This window comes from Triturus cristatus, chromosome 1_2, assembly GCF_964204655.1.
Source record: "Triturus cristatus chromosome 1_2, aTriCri1.1, whole genome shotgun sequence".
In the NCBI taxonomy this organism is placed as follows: domain Eukaryota; kingdom Metazoa; phylum Chordata; class Amphibia; order Caudata; family Salamandridae; genus Triturus; species Triturus cristatus.
The window spans coordinates 738,837,496-738,848,923 of record NC_140580.1 but is presented as its reverse complement, the minus strand read 5'-3'; positions in this window follow the sequence as shown (position 1 = coordinate 738,848,923).

Sequence of the window (11,428 nt, the reverse complement as noted above, 5' to 3'; positions counted from 1 at the left end):
TAGCAAATAACTTTTTCCACACATTTTTGTGCGGGAAAGTTCTGGCATCACCGGGCTGACACAATGCTGGGTGATAGGACATTTGTGTCAGCCCGGTGATGCAACGACTTTCCCACAAACAAATGTGTCAAAATGTGCTTTTTTCAGCTACATTTCAGGTTTGCAGGGGATTTTGGGTAAGAAAACGTTGGGGGATCAACGCAAGCCATACCTCCCTGGAACCCCCTGGGTATCTAGTTTTCAGAAATGTGTGGGTTTGGTATGTTTCCCTAGGTGACCGCCGAGCACAGGGCCAAAAACCCAAGTGACCCCCCTTGCAAAACCAGGTTGTTTTGTGATAGTCAATTTTGATGTCGCCTCAATACGTTTTGGGCCCTTACCTGTCACAGGTACTTGTGCCTCCCCAAACGAGTGAGGCACCATTTTTATCGGGAGACCTGAGGGAACGCTGGGTGGTAGGAAATTTGTGTCAGCCCAGTGATGCCACAACTTTCCCACACAAAAATGTGTGGAAAAAGTGATTCTTTCAGCTAAATGTGAGGTTTGCAGGGGATCCTGGGTAAGAAAATGTTGGAAGATCCACACAAGCCATACCTCCCTGGAATCCCTCGAGTGTCTAGGTTTCAGAAATGTGTGGGTTTGGTAGGTTTCCCTAGATAGCCGCCGAGCCCGGGGCCAAAAACCCAGGTGACCCCCCCATGCAAAACCAGGTTGGTTTGTGATAAGTAAGTTTGATTTCGCCTCACTAGGTTTTGGACCCTTGCCTGTCACGGGTACTTGACCTACCCCCACAAGTGAGGTACCATTTTTCTCTGAAGTCCTTGGGGAATGCGGGGTGAGTGGAATTTTGTGGATCCACACAGATTACAGAACTTTCCACCACAGAAATGTGAGCAAAATTTGTTTTTTTAGATACATTTTCTAGGTTTGCAAGGGATTCTGGGTAACAGGGCCTGGTGAGAGCCAGAGAAGTCACCCCATCCTGGATTCCCCTGGGTGTCTAGATTTAAAAAATGTATAGGTTTGCTGGGTGTCCCTTGGTGCCGGCAGAGCTAGGGTTCAAAATCTACAGCTAGGCACTGTGCAAAAAAAGGGTCCGTTTTCACGGAAAAAATGTGGTGTGTCCACGTTATGTTTTGGGTTTCTTGTTGTGAGGTACCATTTTTCTCTGAAGACTTTGGGGAACGTGGAGTGGTTTGAATGTTGTGGATCCAGGCAGATTCCAGAAATTTCCACCACAGAAATGTGAGAAAAATGTGTTTTTTTAAAACACTTTTTTAGGTTTGCAGGGGATTCTGGGTAACAGAACCTGGTGAGAGCCAGTCAAGTCACCCTATCCTGGATTCCCCTGAGTGTCTAGTTTTAAAAAATGTACAGGTTTGCTAGGTTTCCCTATGTGCCGGCTGCGCTAGGGCCCAAAAACCACAGGCAGGCATATTTCTAAAAACAAATCCATGCCTAGTCGGGTTCTGCCGCCCTGGGGGGGATATCAGGAGGTGGGGTTGCCCCAATATGCCCCCAAGTGGGACAGAAACACTGTGGCTATTTTTTGGGGGGATGGGGGCATTGGTTTGCCCATTCTGGGCAGCCCCCACTCCCGCACATAAAAAGAACCAGCGTAATTGTTGGCGTCTAGTGGGATTTTTGCCCCCCGGGGGGGCAGATTGGGGGCTACTGCCCCATATTCCCCCTAGGGGGGAAGAAAGGCTGTAATTTTTGCATGTTGGGGGTGGGGGCATTGGCATGCCCGTTTTGGGCAGCCCCTACCCTAATTATAATTTGTCCAAAAAAGTCCCTGGTGTCTAGTGGGCGTTTTGCCCTCCCAGGGGGCAGATTGGGAGCTACTGCCCCATATGCCCCCCGGGGGGGGCAGGAAGGCTGTAACTTTTGTGGGGGAGGGGGCGGTGGCATGGGCATGCCCGTTTTGGGTAGCCCCCACCCTAATTAAAATTTTCCCCAAAAAAATCCCTGGCGACTAGTGGGCTTTTTGCCCTCCCAGGGGTGAAGGGAAGAAAGCCTACTAGACGCCAGGGATTTTTTGGGGCAAATTTTAATTAGGTTGGGGCCTGCCGAACACGGGCATGCCAATGCCCCCACCCTAACTAAAATTTGCCACTAAAAACCCCTGGCGTCTAGTCGGCTTTTTGCTCCCCGGGGGGAAGATTGGTGCTACTGCCCCATCTGCCCCCCGGGGGGGCAGGAAGGCTGTACTTTTTGTGGGGGAGGGTATGGGGCATGCCCATTTTGGGCAGCCCCCACCCTAATTCAAATTTTCCCCCAAAAAATTATTGGCGACAAGTGGGCTTTTTGCCCCCCCCCCCGGGTGCAGATTGGGGGCTAATGCCCCCATCTGTCACCCGGGGGGGCAGAAAGCCTACTAGATGACAGGGATTTTTTGGGGCAAATTTTAATTAAAAAATCCCTGGCATCTAGTGGCCTTTTTGCCCCCCAGGGGGGCAGATTGGGGGCTACTGCCCCATCTGCCACCCAGTGGGGGCAAGAAGGCTGTAATTTTTGTGGAGGAGGGGGTGGGAGCACGAGCATGCCTCTTTTGGGCAGCCCCCACCCTAATTCAAATTTGCCCAAAAAACATCCCTGGCGACAGGTGAGCGTTTTGCCCCCCGGGTGTGCAGATTGGGGGATAATGCCCCTATCTGCCCCCAGGGGGGGCAGAAAACCTACTAGATACCAGGGCTTTTTTGGGCAAATTTATTTATGGTGGGGGCTGCCCAAAACGGGCATACCAATGCCCCCACCCTTTTTAAAATTTACCCCAAAAAATCCCTGGCGTCTAGTGGGCTTTTTGCCCCCACAGGGGGGCAGATTGGGAGCTACTGCCCCATCTGCCCCTTAGGGGGGGTAGGAAGGCTGTAATTTTTGTGGGGGAGGAGGTGGGGGCATGGGCATGCTCGTTTTGGGCAGCCCCCACCCTGATTCATATATGCCCAAAAAAAATCCCTGGCGTCTAGTGGGCTTTTTGCCCCCCCGGCGGGGCAGATTGGCTAATGCAGAAAGTCCACTAGATGCCAGGGATTTTTTGGGGCAAATTTTAATTAGGGTGGGGGCTGTCCAAAACAGGCATGCCAATGCCCCCACCCTAATTAAAATTTGCCCCAAAAAATCCCTGGCGTCTACTGGGCTTTTTGGCCCCTGGGGGGGGCAGATTGGGGGCTGCTGCCCCCATCCACCCCCCAGAGGGGGGCAGGAAGGCTGTCATTTTTGTGGGGGTTGAGGCATGGGCATGCCCATATTGGGCAGCCCCCACCACTAATTATAATTAATAAAAAAATCCCTGGTATCTAGTGGGCTTTCTGCCCCTGAGGGGGGGGCAGAAAGACTGTACTTTTTGCGGCCGGGGGTGGGGGCATCAACATGCCCATTTTGGGCAGCCCCCACCCTAATTCAATTTAGCAATAAAAAGTCCCTGGCGTATAGTGCCCTTTTTGCCCCTCCGGGGGGGCAGATTAGGGGCTCCTGCCTCCAACTGCCCCCAGGGGGGTAGAAAGGCTGTAAATTTTGCGGGGGTGGGGGCATGGACATGCCCTTTATGGGCAGCCCCCACCCTAATAATTTGTGCTCCAAAAAAAAGTCCCTGCCATCTAGTGGACTTTTTTGCCCCCCCCCCCCAGGAGGGCAGATTGGGGGCTACTGCCCCTATCAGCCCCCCAGGTGGGGCAAAAAGACTAAATCACACCAAATGTATTTGGGGGGAGCAAAAGCCCTTGCCCAAGGGGGCGCTCCCTCCTCCCTGGTGTCTAGTGGGTGGATCCCTGCTTGGGGATCGCCCTCCTGGAGCGATCCCCAAACAGGGATCCACTGAGGAGGGGTACCATTGGAAATGGGAGATTCTCCCCTTTCCAATGATACCCCTCCCATCTTTCTACGTGCCCGGGGGCCTGAGATAGCCCCCTGAGCACATAGAAAGTGAAACTGAAATGAACCTTCCCCAGCTCCCGAGGCTTTGGGGGAGAGAAGGAAATCCCTCTGCTGTCTGCAGCAGAGGGATTTCGTGCCCCTGGCCTCATGACGGAATGGTCCGTCATGAGCACAGGGGCACCGATACTCATGATGGAACCATTCCATCATGAGCATCGGAGGGGTTGAAAGAATGAGGGATTCTCAAAATATGATCCATACTGGTGTGGGAGCACTAATGCCCTTTTTGTTGGTAAAATATTAACGTCATCTATGTATTGTGGGTCTCTCTGACCAGAAGAGATAAATTTGGGGTTTGATTTTTGGTGCACATCTGCCACTTGGCATGGACCTAATGACATTAAAAGCATTATTATTGCTGAGTGCTTAACTGTTACTGAAATGTTATAGCATAAATTACAACTTGTTGTCTCATGTGGTGGGATTACTGTAAAACAACAAAAAATGCCACTGGGCTAGATTATTTGTATTGTTTAGATAATTCTCTCTTCTCTATGAAGAAAGATAATTAATACAACTTAGGATTCCTAATTAAATAAATTGTTAGAATTGTGACATCTTATGCCAATATTTAATCACTGTGAGGACAATTATATTCCTGCTTTACGTAAACGAATTTTAGCAAATAACATTGATTTAATTGTATTAATTATCATAGTATGCTTACTATGTCTATGATGACATTTTGTTCACTGTTTAAAGGCAAGTGAGCACATTTTCCACTTTATGGCCGTAATGAAGACCTTTCCGGTCAAAATGAGTTGCTGATTAAAATCTTAATATCACACATCCTTGAGTGCAAGTTTTCATTGTTGCTGAAATCATAATACGACATTGTTGCACAGATTTAGTTTAACTGTAAGTCCCTTGTAAAGTGTTGTACCATATACCCAGGGCCGGTAATCTAAATGCTACTAGTGGGCCTGCAGCATGGTTGAGCCACTCACACAAGTAGCCTTCAACCCTGTCTCAGACTTGCCATTGAAAGGCCTGTGTGTTCAGTTTTACTTCCACTATGACTTGGCATTTAAAACCCCTTGCCAAGCCTTAAATCCCTTTTATTATGCATAGGTAACCACTGAGGTAGGCCCTGGGTAGTCTTAAGGGCAGGGTTCTGTGTAAGTGAAGGGTAGGACATGTACTTTTAAGTTTTACATGTCCTGGTAGTGACCAGCAACCACATTCGTTTTTTCGGTAATGTGAGTCCTACTCCTCTCATAGGTTAGCATTGAGAATTTCTTAAAACACTGTGTTTGGAGTGGTAATAATATATTTCTTTGCTCTTAACTTTGCTCCATGTGTCTGCAGCTTGTTTCCAATACACGTCTGAACTGAGTGACAGTTACACTTTGTGCATTCCCTCTAGACAGCCACAAAACACAGAAAGGGTGGATGTGACAGAGGACTCATTTGCATTCTGATAGCCTTCCTTGGCTGGAAGGAAGAGTTGGAGCTAACACTTACATCTTAATAGGCTGTGGCCTGTCCCCACACAAAGGACTGATTACCCCCCACAGATAGCCTGGCAGACAGGGCTTGTATGAAAGGTGACCTGTGCACTTCAAGGAGCTGCTTTGAAGTTACTCCCCACTTGAAAGACACATTTATGTATAAGTACTTTGGCTCGGACCCTACTAATACAGTACACTACTGGACCTGGGAAGAACTCTGCTCGAGTAAAGACTGCTGTGCTGTAAGGGTTGCCACTTTGCCTTGACTGACTGTTCTGAGGAATTGCTTTTCTGCTTTGCTTCTCTGCCCTGCTGACTACCCTTCTGAGGAGAAGTGCAAAAGGAACAGTTGATGGACGGAATGCTGAACGATGTCAAACATTCACCCCCAGTACAGAGATCTGGGCTTAAATCCATTATTTGTATGCACACCATGCCATTCCAGTTTAGACCCAGCCATTAGCAAATCAGTCTTGACCCAATGCCCCATCGGTACAGTCAAGCTCAAACTGCCAGGTCAGGTCCTCCCTGGACTGGAAACGAGCATACTGAGACCGGTTTCAGGGTATCAAACCTCATCAGCCAGGCTAGCTTAACTCCAGCAGCATGGTGAGGACGGAACACACATCTGGGCATACCCATCCCACATCGAGTGAAAATTATAAAAAGAACAGTTGATGGATGGAGTGCTGAACAATGTCAAATATTCACCCCCAGTGCAGAGATCTGGGCCTAAATCCATTGTTTTTTTTAGCACACCATGCCCCATTCCAGTTTCGACCCAGCCATATGCAAATCAGTCTTGGCCGAACTGCCAGGCCAGGTACTCCCTGGCATGGCAAGCACAGGACCCACATCTGGGCATATCCTTCCCACTTAGGGTGACCCACTTTCTTGCCCTAAGTGCGCCGGGTATGTCCAGACATGGGTGCTAGTCTCACTCTGCCACTGGATTCAAGCTAGCCTGGCTGATGGAGTATGATACCTCAAAACCGGTCCCAGGATGCTTGTTTCTGGTATAGGGAGGACCTAGCTTGGCAGTTCGGGCTGAGCGGTTCCCATGAGGTGCAGGGTCAAGGCTGATTTACTTAAGCCTGGGTATAAACTGGGGTGGCATGGTGAGCAAAAGAACGATGGATCTAACCTTAGATCTCTTGACTGTGGTAAATGTTTCATTTGTTCCGCATTCCGTCCATCATCTGTGTTTCTTCTGCTGAGGAAAAGGACTGGATCCATCTGACTTGAACCCAGAGTGACTCCAAGGGCTTGCTGTCTTGCCTCCTATTTTCTGAATTCCCAGGGACACAAAGGACGTACTGCGATTCTGCTGATACTGCTGGATTTTGCCATTGTTGAGTCCTATCCTTGTCTGATGTGCCCCCCTGGGCCTCAAAAGTGGGTTCTGCAGCTGGTTTGCTACAAAGCAGATGTATCATTCCTTTTGCACCAATCAAAAACAATGCCTTGCCCTTCGACACAGGCTCAGAGGCTGTTCGATGACAGCGGTTGTGCCGCCTGTTCGGCCCAATGACAACACTCTGCACGGCTTGCCGAAGAAACATTGCCTGCATCTCAACAGAGCTCTGCCACAACACAGCAACCTGTCTGCATGGAGAAGAACGATGCATTGTGTCCTCACTTTGCTTCACACAAGGTACTTTTTCAGCTGGACCTGCATGAGTCTCGCAGCCGCCCAGCCCTCCATCGTGGTCAGCCATAACTTTGGATTTACCCCGGTACCTCGAGACCTCAAGTAACCTTTTTTTTGTGCTCTTGACTTCAAAGCACTGTCTTTGCATTTATTCTTTAAAAATTCATATCTCGACTTCTAATGATTGGATTGGATTTTTGTCATCTTGATCTTTTTTTACTCAGATAAATTTCCCCTTTTCTTCGAAACATGTGTGGAGTCTTTTTGTGTTGTTTGGATTGTGTTACGGTGTGTGAGTGTTGCACAAATACTTTACACACTGCCTCTTAAGGTAAGCCTTTCTGTTGTATGCAAGCTACCAGAGGTTGAGAGACTGCAGATTCAAGCAATTCACCCAACTGAAACCTATGTGATGTTTTAAGTATGACAAACTGCACACTCTGAACCAGGTCATATGGTACTAAACGTTTGGTAAATTCTGAAAGTGTGCTGATAGTGTGTGGTGCAGGTGAACAAAGATGAATCTTACGAGTAGTGTAGTCTGGTTGGTGGCCCTCTTAATCCCGTTAAGATGTTGTCTGTTACCCGTAAAGTGATTCACATTTGCAATTAGCCAGTTTAATGCACCATCTAAAGGGGTTCTAAGGTTCAGTTTCCCATAATTAGTCAATTTGATTCACCCCTGTTCCTTCTAGCATCTCTCCTCTAGCTAGTAGATCCTGTTTGGCCCAAAGTCTGTGCACGTCCTCGCTGACTGCAAGGAAGTTCACAAAACTGATGATTGCAATTTTACGACCAGACACAGTCGGGCGTGGCATGGCATTGCGGGAGGCACAGCAGCAGGAAGGATGTCAGTCAGGACTGGATAGTGGTTGGATGGATTCATGGCAGGTTGCCAGGCTCCAAGGAAACACATCAGTGTACTGAGGGTGAACCCTTCTGCTCCTGCACCCACAACTGAGCCTATATGTGGTCATAGCTGGTAGCCGGCAGCAACAGTCCAACGGGAGTGCTACTACCAGGTTCTGTGTCTTCTACGTTCCTCTGTACTGCAGGCATCCCTCCACTCCATTTACTGCTTTCTTCTCTGTCCTGATGTCGAGAGGCATGGGGCAGAGCAGGCAGCCAACTTTCTGGCTGTCCAGTTTTTCAGCCCACAGAGAGCCTCTCCAAATTGGGGGCTCTATTGCAACAGCTTCTTAGGACATCAACAGCATGCGGCAATCATTAGACCTCTGTCCCTTCGTCATTAGGGCAGAAGCTGCCAACACTACACTGGTGCGGCTTGCTCTACACCAATGGGGGCTGGCGCACCCACATGTTCGTCTTCACATCAGCCCCCCACAATGCTGAAAAACATAAACCACCTCAGTGTTATTACTTTTGCCATCAGTACCATCAGCAAATATATGGTCCTCTTTGTGTATAGGCCACATGGTGTGCTGGTGGCCCCTGCACTGTGACCTGTGTTCAAGGTGTGTGCAGGTAAGCAACAGACACAGCTGCCACAGGTAAGAGCGGTGCCAGGGTTAGGGGTAGTCCACAGACGATGGGATAGGTAAAATTAAATAAAAAACCTTTTTGAACCACTTACCATGTGCTTACCGCATCGCCGACTCAGTGAAGGAGGTAGTACTGGCCTATAACTTTTGCTGTTAACCTCATTGAGTTCATTGTGCTCAGACCATCTTATGTAAAGCCCTAGGTGGGTCTGTGTCTAATGACTAACATGTGGTCTGCCATCTGTGGTTCGTTTTTCAACCTTTGAACGCACCCTGAAGTGCTACTTACATCATTGATATTGATATAACCTTAGTTCAAAGGGCCCTTATTAAAAGAATTGAGGTAGGTCGGCGTGACAATAGTGTTAGTGATGGTTGCACCAGGGTCGAGCTGAGGGGTATCGGAGATGGTCTTGCCAGGTCCATATGTGTTTGCAAGCTCCTCGTATGCTCCCCCGCCTACCTATATATACCATTCAGCTCACCATGATCTCATATGGGATTATTTTGCCTGAAAACCTTTCTTGATTTTACCTCTCTTACGTCTTCATCCTCGTTAAGAATCATGAGTTCCAGGCATCATTGAGAGACCCTACAGTCTAAAAAAGACCGAAAACTATGAAAAAAGTCCAAGATGCTACGTCAACTGATAAAGAGAGGAGTCTTCAAGATCTGCATGCTCACTTATTCACTGCTCACTTACTCACAACATCAACTCTGGCTGATTCCAGTGAGAGTGTTTCTTATCAGCCAGACAAAATTGCAAACAGTTATATCACTCGGCCCTCCCAGTCCTATATTATGGACTTCTTAAACGAAGCCCAATGTGAGGATGACTTGTTTTTATCTATATCAGCCCCAGCGGTCCTATGTCCATCGGCAGCTGTATATGATGGCATGTTACCCCAGGGTGCCGCTTTGGATGATTGTTTAAAGCAGTCTACTGATGATGATACACACTCAAATGCTCCTCCAACAGCTGCCTTAAATAAGGGTGTGGGAACACACACAACTGCAGTTAAGGCTCAAATCCATGCAGTTCCTGAGTACTGCATCTCATCTTCTTCTATTGTAGCTTCAGGATTAATAGCGGTATCTGCACAACAAATTTTCCCAGCTATGGTAGTTGGTGCAGCACGGGACAGATCACAACAGCACCGCAGTTTTAATGTTAGTGACTATTCTGTCATATATCAACCAATCAAAAAGTCACCCAAGTCACCCAAGTCCCACAAGAAACTAAAGAAATCAAAATGCTACCCCGGTCCTAGTTAAAACATCAGTCTTTGTCAAATGTTTGGAAGATATCCAAGAAAATCAGAAGGTATTAAGAAGTTGATGTTGAAGATATCATCACTAAAGTCAATAAATAATGCTAATTATCATTGAACCCCGAGGTTAGTTGAGTCTATCAATCATATATTAAAAGAAAAAAATGAAATAGATCCCTTTAGCTCTGTTCCTACTGAGAGCTGCAAATAATTTGATCTAAAACCAACATTAACACCTCAAAAAAGTAATTTTAAAAACATTACAGTGCCAGGCCAAGGCCGCACGTTGGTTGCCCAAATGGATAATTCATTAAACTCCACTGACCTCTCCTTCTTTGACAAATACGATGCACCTAATCCTGTGGAAGCTAAAATCAGAGAAACTTGTTAGGGTCAATGAATGCTTTAAAAAAAGCATTATACTTCCACTCTGATAAATTAGAAATTGCCTTATATGTTGCTGGGATACACACCAAACTACATAATGTAACCGATTTGGTGGTAAGAGCTCAATTTGATGTAAATAATCAATTAATAAACTGAAAATGTACACGTATCCTAGATAATGTCTCAGAACTTTCAGCTACAGTTGGATCTCTCGTCAACGAAGTAAAGAGACTGGCTTTTCAACTGAGGGCTGAGTTATCAGTTTCACCTTCATTGGGTATAAGTGTGGGCTATGTCAATGAAAATCCTTCAATTCAAAAAACCCAACCTGATGCCTGTAAATATGCTCAAAATGACCAGATAATAGATTGACCAGCATCTTCTGTCAAAGATCAACAGAGAAAACAGATGATACTAAGAAGCCTGAACAAGGTTTAGGGTCAGAAAATGTCAAGAGTCCTACGTTAACAGATGATCTTGACAATGAGGGAAGCCAAGTTCTAAATATCTCAGCCCTCATGATGGATTTAGTATACAGCCACCCCTAACAAAAAGGGCTAGAAAAAGGTTAAAAAAGGCCCAGAATAAAATGAGGAAGTTATCAGAAATGTTGATCACACCTGTAAAAAACGCCCATGGACTGTTTTCTCATCTTCAAACTGAGTGGCTAGTTCAAACAACAACACGAGTCCATATCAATGGGTACAGCGGTGGCCATTCCTGAACATAATCAATTAATTAATTCAAATGTCCAGCCTGGTCCTCAGCCAATGGATCTCCAAAAAAGTGGCATAAAGGAAATACTAAGTTATAGAGAGGCCTGTCAACCGCAAATCCCCATTGCCTTACCAGCAAACATTGAAACTGTGATATGTTAGTCCTAACAGCGCTAATCAGTTTATTTCTTGGCTCAAGTTGGATAATGAAATTAATCCTGTAGTTAATAAGATCTCACAAGGAAGCATTGTAAAGCCAATTCACAGAGGTGGCCTGTCAGACAGACCCTCAAATTACCCGTAAATAGCTTTAGCTGATGTTGAGGCGAAGGTTTTCGCATCCCGATTATTGGCCGACTTGGAAGAGTGGGCAACAACACAGGAAATAATTCCAGTTAGTCAATCGGTATTTCACAAGGGTCAATCTTCAATTACCAACGTTTTGACCCTCACCCTACTGGCGGAGCAAGCTGTTTAAAAAAAAAGTATGTATCTGCTTCATGGACTTAAAAGG